Consider the following 9,117-nt stretch of genomic DNA (forward strand, 5'->3'; position numbering starts at 1 on the left):
ATTAAAGTGACCTCTTGACCCGAGTCTCTGATGTTTCCCTAATTACCTTGTCGCACCATCCTGATAAAAAGCAGCGCGGCGGCTTCCTCCTCTCCTCTTTACAGCATCATTTACAGCCTCACAACCTGACACAAGGACAACGCCTGTGGAGCGACTGGCCAACTCTGAGAGTTTTGTGCAGATATTAATAGAGATTTTAGGCATGCTGAGGTCCACTTTATAGAGGATAAGTCTGTATTACAGAGTAGTGGGTGGTGTGTTTTGGCTCAAATGTAATGAATTCTAATCTCATCTCAGGGTCCGTTAGTATCAAGTATCAATAAAGGAGCAGCCTCGGTTTATTCATGTAAATTAAAAATATAACATACTATGCAAGTCTTATTTAAGAAGTGAATTACAGGAATATTTATCAGAACTTTATATTTTATATTGTTGGAGTTTGAAAACTGATGCACTGCTCACTAAATATATATATTTTTCTGTTGTGTTTGGTTAAACTGTAGCTGTTATTATGCACAATCGTTTATTTATATATCTCCAATTCACAGCATCAGGCATCTTAAAGCTCTTAATATTGTAAAGTAAGGAAGAGAGAGAATGCCAACAATCTGACGATTCTCTATGATCAAGCACTTGGGAATGGTGGGGAGGAAGAACTGCTTTTTAACAGGAAGAGACCGGCTGAAAGAACCAGCAGTAATCTGCCATGACTGGTTGGAATGTGAGGGGAATGAGAAAAGAGACAGAAGCAAAGAGAGATCATAGATACTGGCAAAAAGGCCAAAACAAACATGAACCCAATCATATAGAATTAATTTTGAAGTAAAGTAAAACATTTGAGTATCGCTCAGTTTCATTGAAAGAACAGCGTTTTTGTCCAAGACAGGCAATTTGACGATAAAAGCTTGTTTAATATTTTGGCTTTTTACATTCTCACACACAGAGGCGGAGCCAGACATTTGAAACACCCGGGGCTTAGCCCAAAGAGTAGTATGCATGTGGGATTTTTTTTTTTTTTTTTTTTTGGGGGGGGTGACTGAAAGATTAATAGGCTCTGTTCAAAAAAGAATGACTTCATATAGGGAAAAATATATATCACATGTGCAGGACACCTTAAACTAGTTTTTTAATTAAGCAGCAAGGCAGAACAAGGTCAGGGCTGTATCAAGACACGAGGACTAAACCCCAATTCAACCAGACCCAGAACTGATCCAGAATTAAAACAGGACTACAACAGTTCAAAATCAGGACTACTGAGGACTTAACCAAGACAGAACCAGAATCAGAACTAGATGATAGCACTAAAAATCATCATAGACCTGCACTACACTTATTTTTTAATTCTACCAAAGTAGACTATTTAGATTGAGAAAAGTTTATATAATTATTTAGCCTTGTTGTGCAAACAAGCCTGCAGAACTTAATAAATACAGAATTTGAAAAATAACAAACCTAAAAAGAAACACTAGGTACGAGATACATGAGGACCTGTGATACGGTGATACTTTTGGCAAACGACCATTTGACTAACATGTGTGTCTCACCTGCTCTTGTTCATCTGTTCTGTCCTCGTTCTCCTCTCTCTCCCTCTTTGTGCTGACAATCATCAAATATACAGTTGAAACCAGATATTTACTCTTCAGATAAAAACACTTTTTTAATTGTAACATCAAATCAGACTAAATGTTTATTTTTTTAGATTGATAAATATAAAAACATATTTGTTAACTTTAAGAGTAAAGAGAGAAACTATCTGTGTTTCTTAATTGCAAATGGCACCAAATTGTATTCAAACTTGAGCCACACTTATGGAGCTCCACAGTTCTTTTCCTGGTGTTTTGGTTGATATCTCTTGATTTTCCCATGTCAAAGAAACGGGCTCTGTGTTTTGCCTTATATGCATCCACAGCTGTGCCAGCAATTTACTCACATGGACTCTACTAACCTATCAGAAGCTTCTTCAGCTCAGAATGGAATCGTCTGGAGTTTTCTTATTAATTAACAATAAATTTAGTGTACATGTACTCCTAAATTTGATGAAAGTGATAAAAATAGCTCTGTCTCTCTTTATTCCGAAATTTAACTAATTCAAAATATATTTCAATATTTATCTAAAACAAAAGTTTACTCTAAATTGATGTTGTACAGTAAAAATGTTTTATGTTTTCTCCCTAAAGTGTATGTAAATATCTGGTTACAAATGTGAATATCCTGCTGTGTACTGAAATCCCTCTTGTTTTGCATAGAAATATACTAAACAACATACAAAGCATAATATATAAAATAACATTTACCTGAGTTTTTTCTTTGAAAGAACCCTCGAATGTCCATTCTTATGTTTCAGTACATAACTGAAACCGATTTAGTCGGGGAGGGTAAGAACTGAAAATATGAAATAAACACACGTAAGCTAAGACTCTAAAAAAAATAGCATTTGTTCGGCTTTTCATTTTGCCATTTGTTGATTCACTTGAAGAGCAAGTAACGTAATATTGGTCAAGTGATCAGTTTGATATCAATCTTTCGTGATGCACCGTCATATTTACATTATTTGTACGGTAGGAATGATTTGCTTTGGTACCTGGTCAAACTTAAGCTCTCCTTAGTATGGCTGGCTCCGTCTCTCCAACAGCGCACTCACGGGCAGCAGCTGCCCCGCCCCCTCGCTCAGTCGCTGAGCTTGGATCATACCAATATCAGGGGGGGATTCACGCACAGTCGTAAATTCCCACAGTGTGCACTATGTGCTTCGAATATTGTGTGTACTTTTTGTTTTATACAGTTGTCAGCCAGGCATCTAACTATGAAAAAATTACACTCCAAAATACCCCGGGCTTCTGACAAAACAACCCGGGCTTAAGCCCCGTAAGCCACCCCCACGCTCCGCCCCTGCTCACACATCAGTTCCTTAGCAAAATTAATTGAACAAACAAATAATAATAATATTATTTTGTAGAGTTACAGTCAGGACTCCAGCCTTTAGAACATATAAGTTTACTTACAGCAACTTGCACATTCTTCTGCTTGTTGTTGGAGTTTGCAGGATTCATACATTCAGACAGGAAGTTATTCTTATTAAGACAAGCACTTACAAACTGGTCATTTTAAACTCAAAATATGACAAAAGTATATTTTTGTCATGGAACAGGGCTCGGAGGATTTACACACTGAATACTTTGTAAAAAAGTGACATGAAATTCAGAATTTTATATCGTTATATACCAGCTAGCCAAACTTCAGCAACCCTACAAAAGTCACTGCTGTTTAGTTTTCTGTCTTCATTTATGTTGTAAGTGATAGCAGAGCTGTACGTTTTCAATTTTTCAGAAATCTGTCAGTCAGAACATGCTACATGATATCATGTTTAGGTGGAAACTAGCAAGCTAACTTCCTGCTAACTACGTTAAATTTAATAAATTCTGTTTTCATGGATGCCTGGATGTTAAACTTAATTGTTACTCCTATGTCTTCCAAAGTTGTACTAAAACATTTTTTGACAGATTTTTCGAGCGCCGTGTACCACATAAAATCGGTTCGAGGTCAGGAAGCACAATCACAATTCATACATAAGGCGCACTGTCGATTTTTGAGAAAATTAAAGGATTTTAAGTGCGCCTTATAGTCTGAAAAATACGGTACAGCCCAGCTCTGTTTCTACTGCAGTCGCTATCTCTTCAACAAAATAGAGAGACATAGAGTCAAAGTGATTATGTCTTTACATTGTGTTCAAAGCATTTGGTGATTGGGGATGTTTTAATCCATTTTTACACACAAGACTTTAAAGTAAGCACCTTTAAAAGTGCTTCAGTAGTATTAGTGGTGCATTAAGAAAAAGGGATGCAGTTAAAGTCTATTTCTGTCCCTTCATGTACAGTCTAAATCAACATGCCCCATTGGTTTAATAGTTTGACCTCAAGGTAAATATGTGAAGAGCAGAGTTTAGCTTTTACTGTTTATTTGTGTTGAATAGAAAACATTTAATCCACTTCAACACGTTTCAGTTTGTACATGTTTTGTGTATTTGGAGAATTGTGGTTCAGAGGTTAACACCATTGCCTCAAGGCAAAAGATGCAATAAGCTGCTTTATTTCCTGAGACTCAATTATTCGTTCTAGTATTGGTGGTAGTTATTTGAAGCCAACTTTTGCTGTGGCCCTCTAAAAATAACCTGCAGCAAAAACACTGAATAAGAAACTGTATTTTTAGTGGTTCTGACAAATCTGGCCCATACCTGGTCTTATTTTTGCTGAGAACCTGTGCTCATCCACCTACCATGTTGGGCTGCCCTTGAGCAAGACCCAGAGCGTCAAGCCTTTGAATATACTTTGGGAAAAGGGCAGAAAATGTTCCCAAAAAAAGAGTTAGATGAGAAGGCTGATATCACTGTTTATACAGTAGATATGAAGCCACAGCCAGCAGCAGCAGCAGCTATGTTCAGGACTGTTTCTTGGCGAGGGCTTGGCTGGGACTCCCGCCAAGAAATAGTCCTGCTCAAACATAACCCCACATAAAACCGCAAATTCTCTTTTTCACACGTTTTGGTTTTTGTTGAAGTATCTAGTTGGTATATTTAATGGCTCATCAGACACACAGTGACTCTGAGTATCGATCTTCATGGGACATTTTGTTTTATGACATCTTTGTGGTAATCTTTTCACATTTGTGGCCGTTTATTTCTCTCTGTTGACATATTGTGCATTTGTGGACATTTTCCATGTCTTAATTTTCATTTTTGTCTGTTTCTGTGGTGTTATTCATCCCTGATTGATTGCCACCTTGTTTTGTGTTTGTGTATCTATGTGGTCTTTTTGTAGTTTTGTTGTCATTTTCTCTTTTTATAAGTGTTTCTATAGGGTCATTTATTTAATGTGGCTGCTATAAGCACCTCTTTCATCGTTTGTTATTTAATTATAGTTGCCTTGGTCTCCTGATGATTTTCAACGTTATCTCATTTATCAGTAGCTTTTTTTTGCAGATCTGTGTGGTCATTTGAAGCCTTTTCATGTTGCGGCTCTTTGCGGTCCTTCGATGTTCTTTTGTTGTTGTTTTTGGTGATGGTTTTGTGATGGTTTTCCTCTTTTTTAATGTCATTGTGTGTCTCTTTGTAGTTGAAATGTGTGGCAACCGACCGACTTTGACTCCGAGCTCTTTACAACTCTGTAAAGTTAACAGTCTTCGTGTTTGTCCATTTTCGTTTTCTAACACTTTAAAGCCATTTTGAGTCTCTTTGTGAGCCTTTCATGTCTTTTCATGGTTGACTTGTTCTCTTTTGTGCTGAGCGGCCTCATTTTTCCATCTCGTTGTAGTCTTCTCATAGCTCGGTTGACAATTTGTGTCTTTTTTTGGTTTTTTGTTTCTATGTGTGTAACATTTCAAGTCTTTCAGTGGTCCTTTTATGTATTTCCACAGTAGTCTTTATCTTTTTGTGTGGCAGTTGGCCTCCTTGTTGTCATATTGTTTCTTCCTGTAGATCTTGAACTCTCTACTGCTTTTTGTGTGTCTCTGTGGTCATTTTGTGTCTTTTTTTGGCCATCACATGTCTCTTCACCATTGCAGTGCTCTCTTTATGTGACCACTGATCATCAGAGTTGTGTTGGTCCCTTTCTGTGATGCCTGGCCACTTTTTTTTGTCATTGTTTGTCTTTTTGTTTGCGTTTCAGTCTCTGTAGCAATGTTGCATCTCTGTGTGGTCATTCTGTGACTCTGGGGATATTTTGAGCCTCTTGTTGGCTCCTTTATCTTTCTTCACTGTTTTTGTAATGTATAACACTTTGCATGTGGTCCCAGTGACTCTTTGACTCTCTGAGCCCTGTGGGCTAATTCGGTAATCCAACCATGACCCTCAAAAAGGCCTTTACAACTCTGTGAGTTAACATAGTGCTCTTCTTTTGTGTTTCTTGTCATTTTGTGACTCTATGAGTCTCTTTTTGGTCCTTTTATGTCTTTTCATGGTTGACTTATTTTCTTGTTGCGATGACCGACCTCATTTTTTCATCTCTTTGTGATCTGCTTGTAACTCTGTTTGCTTTTTGCATCTTTTTTGGTCATTTCGTTTGTGTGACTTGTGACATTTCAGAGTCTCGTTGTTGTCCTTTCATATCTCTTCATTGTTGTCTTCGTATTTTGTCTTCGTGTTGCCCTGGTTTGTTGTCATTTTGTGTCATTTTTCAGATGTTTTACTGTCTCCAGCTGTTTTGAGTCTCTGCCTGACCATCTTCATCCTCTTTAATGTCTTTTTAAATCTCTGTGTTCCTTCCATGTCTCTTTGTGGTTGTCTTTGTCTGTTTAAGTGACAGATTACCTCTTTTTGTCCTTTTGTTTCTCCTCAGAAACGACTCTGTGGCTGTTTCGCATCTCTAGGTGGTCATTTTGAGTCTTTTGTGGTTACGTGGCTGTCCATCATTGTTGTGATCTACTAAATGTGATCATTAATTTGCTTTTGTTGTCATTTTTTCTATTTTGTTGGTCTTTCTTTGTGATTAGTGCTTGTTGCAATTTCTGTGGTCCTTTTGCATTTCATCATTGTTATTGTTCTGTCAGTGTAATTGTTTTGTGTTGTCATTTTGTGTGTCTTTACAAATGTTTCTGTTGTTGCAGCAGTTTTGAGTCCATGTGGTTATTTTGTGTCTCTTTATAGTTTTCATTATCTCTTTTTCATTGTCACCATGTCTCTATCTAGATGCTTTAGGCTCACCAGCTGTTTTGCATCCCTACAATGTCAATTTTTGAGACTGTAATGTCATTTTAAGTTTTCATTTATTGTTGTCTTTTCCTCCTTTTTGTGAAGAATAATATATTTTTGTTCTCACTTTATGTTTTTTGTAGATGTTTTAGTCTCTGCAGCTGTTTTTTGTCACTGTGTGGTCATTTTAAGTTTCCTTTTGTGTATCTACACAGTTTTCTTGCTCTCTTCCTGTGATGATTGGCCTCTTTCTACTGTCATTTTATGTATCTTTGTCGGACACTTTGCAGACACACCCACTGAATCTTTAGGCTCGTTCAGTAATCCATGCATTACTGTCAGACAGGATTTTATAACTCTGGAAACCCTGTGGTACCTGTTTACACTGTGAGGTAGAAGTGCAGCATGTATTTGACAGACCAACACAACATCTTGCCAGATGATCCTGCAGCAACAGTTTGGTTCAACTTTTTTTTTCCAACCCCGCATTGTTGTTGTGCTGAATCTCACTGCAGGGCTATACTGGGTGTGAACATGGCCTAAATGTCAAACTAGTTCTTTTAAGGTTCAATACCCACTCCTGGATGTGAGAAGGAGCCTTATAAACTGCATTAAGAGTTTAATTTTGGGAGTGAATAACGAAAATGTGGTCTCAGTATTGCAGAAATGACCCTCAGGTGGAGTGGTGCTGTCAGGGTTGGAAAAGGTAATGAGAAAAGCTGGAAAGGACCCCAGATATGAGGCCAGAGGCAAGAAAAATGACTGCACTTGAGTACAATTTAGATTACTTGTACTTGATTCAGCAGTTTTGCTACTAGTTTGATTTAAGCTCTGTTGTATTAAACCAGGTGATTTCAGAATTTTTAAATTACAGCGTTTTACCAAAATGCTGTGTCTATTTAACTCATAACTCACGAAGAGTTATTATCACTTTCCACCCAAGAGACGTTTAACATTTCAGATGACTTAACTATCAAATTACACAATATTTCACCACACTAAATACTAGAGTTTTTTTTAAAGAACTGTCACAACTTTTTCCTCTTTGCTCTACTGATTATCTGCACTCTTCAAGTTATACTGATGTATGCTGTCCTCGCAGTGCATTTCAGGCAGAGCCAGACAGCCAGTTAACACGTAGATGTTCCAATAAACCGACAAGTCCTTGAATTCTTTGCAAGGTTTACTGAACAAATATCAGCGGAATAAAACTGAAAGATCACAGAAATATACAAGCATATTACTCCATGCAAATGGCAGCAGATTCAGCAAAATAAATCAAACTACTTCGCAGCTTACCGAGAAGGCAGAACACACCAGTAATGAGCTAGCTTACTCAAGATGGCACCTTCCAGTTAGCTTCTTCAAATTAATAAGATTTAAAACGTCAGAGGAAATAAGAAACACTATGACAGATCAATCACTATCCAGCTATCAAAAGTAGTAAAGGAGCTGATTACAGGCAAATAAACTCAAAGGCACAGCATGTGTGCAGCTGCATTCTCCGTGGCCAGCTAACACTCCAACGAGAAGCTAAAAAACTGGCCCAGTCATTACAAAGAAGGGCCACTAGGAGTCAGCATAAACAAATCGGGTACATAATCAATCGTTTAAGTCAAAACATTTCTGTTAAGGACAGCGCATTGTTGTACGTGGTCAACAGTTTCTGCTTGTTGAATGGTGATGTATTGACCCTGTATTAGATGAGGCTGCAGTGATTTTTCCTCTTGGTTTTAACAAGACCCGAGTGGCCAAAGCTATTCAGAAGAACACGATTTAGTTCTAAATCGTGTTTCATTAGCTAGTTTGAGCTAAATGCCTTGCCATTTCAATGCCTCATGACAGAATTACTAGAGCTTAGATTGTGATTCTTTCATGAGGCATTAAAGTGTTTGGTCTCGTCATGCAGATGTAGTTTGGTCTGTCTTCTGTGTCTTCTTCGTCCCATAGGGTGGTGTTTGTGTCCACGCACTTTAACCCCCATCCTGCTTTTTCTTAATGTGTTTATAACCATGTAGCTCTGTAGCTCTAACCATTGTTACCACACCTCTGCAGTTGTGCCTGTGTAGTGTTTGAGACTGTTTTCATTTGTGCAGCTAACTCATGCTTTAGTTATTAATTTACTACAAAACTTCATCTGAAAAAGGATAGGATTTGTCTAATATTTACTGTCTTTGAAATAAGACATTCTTAGACATGAATACAGGACAGATGTTTATGCACCATGTTTATCGGGACTCATTAACACAGTCTTTGGTTGTGTTGTTTGCCTTGGGGCACCGGTGGTTCAGGTGGTAGAGTTGGTTGTGTCCCAATCGGAAGGTCAGTGGAGTGATCCCTGACTCCTCCAGTCCATGTGTCGAAGTATCCTTGGGCAAGATACTAAACTCCAAGTTTGCATCCATCTGAATGTGTGACTGGCCAGAGTAAGTGCT

The sequence above is a fragment of the Mchenga conophoros genome, linkage group LG20 (assembly GCF_057382185.1).
Source record: "Mchenga conophoros isolate Kocher_MC1m ecotype Shallow Benthic linkage group LG20, M_conophoros_male_GT1.1, whole genome shotgun sequence".
Classification (NCBI taxonomy): Eukaryota; Metazoa; Chordata; class Actinopteri; order Cichliformes; family Cichlidae; genus Mchenga; species Mchenga conophoros.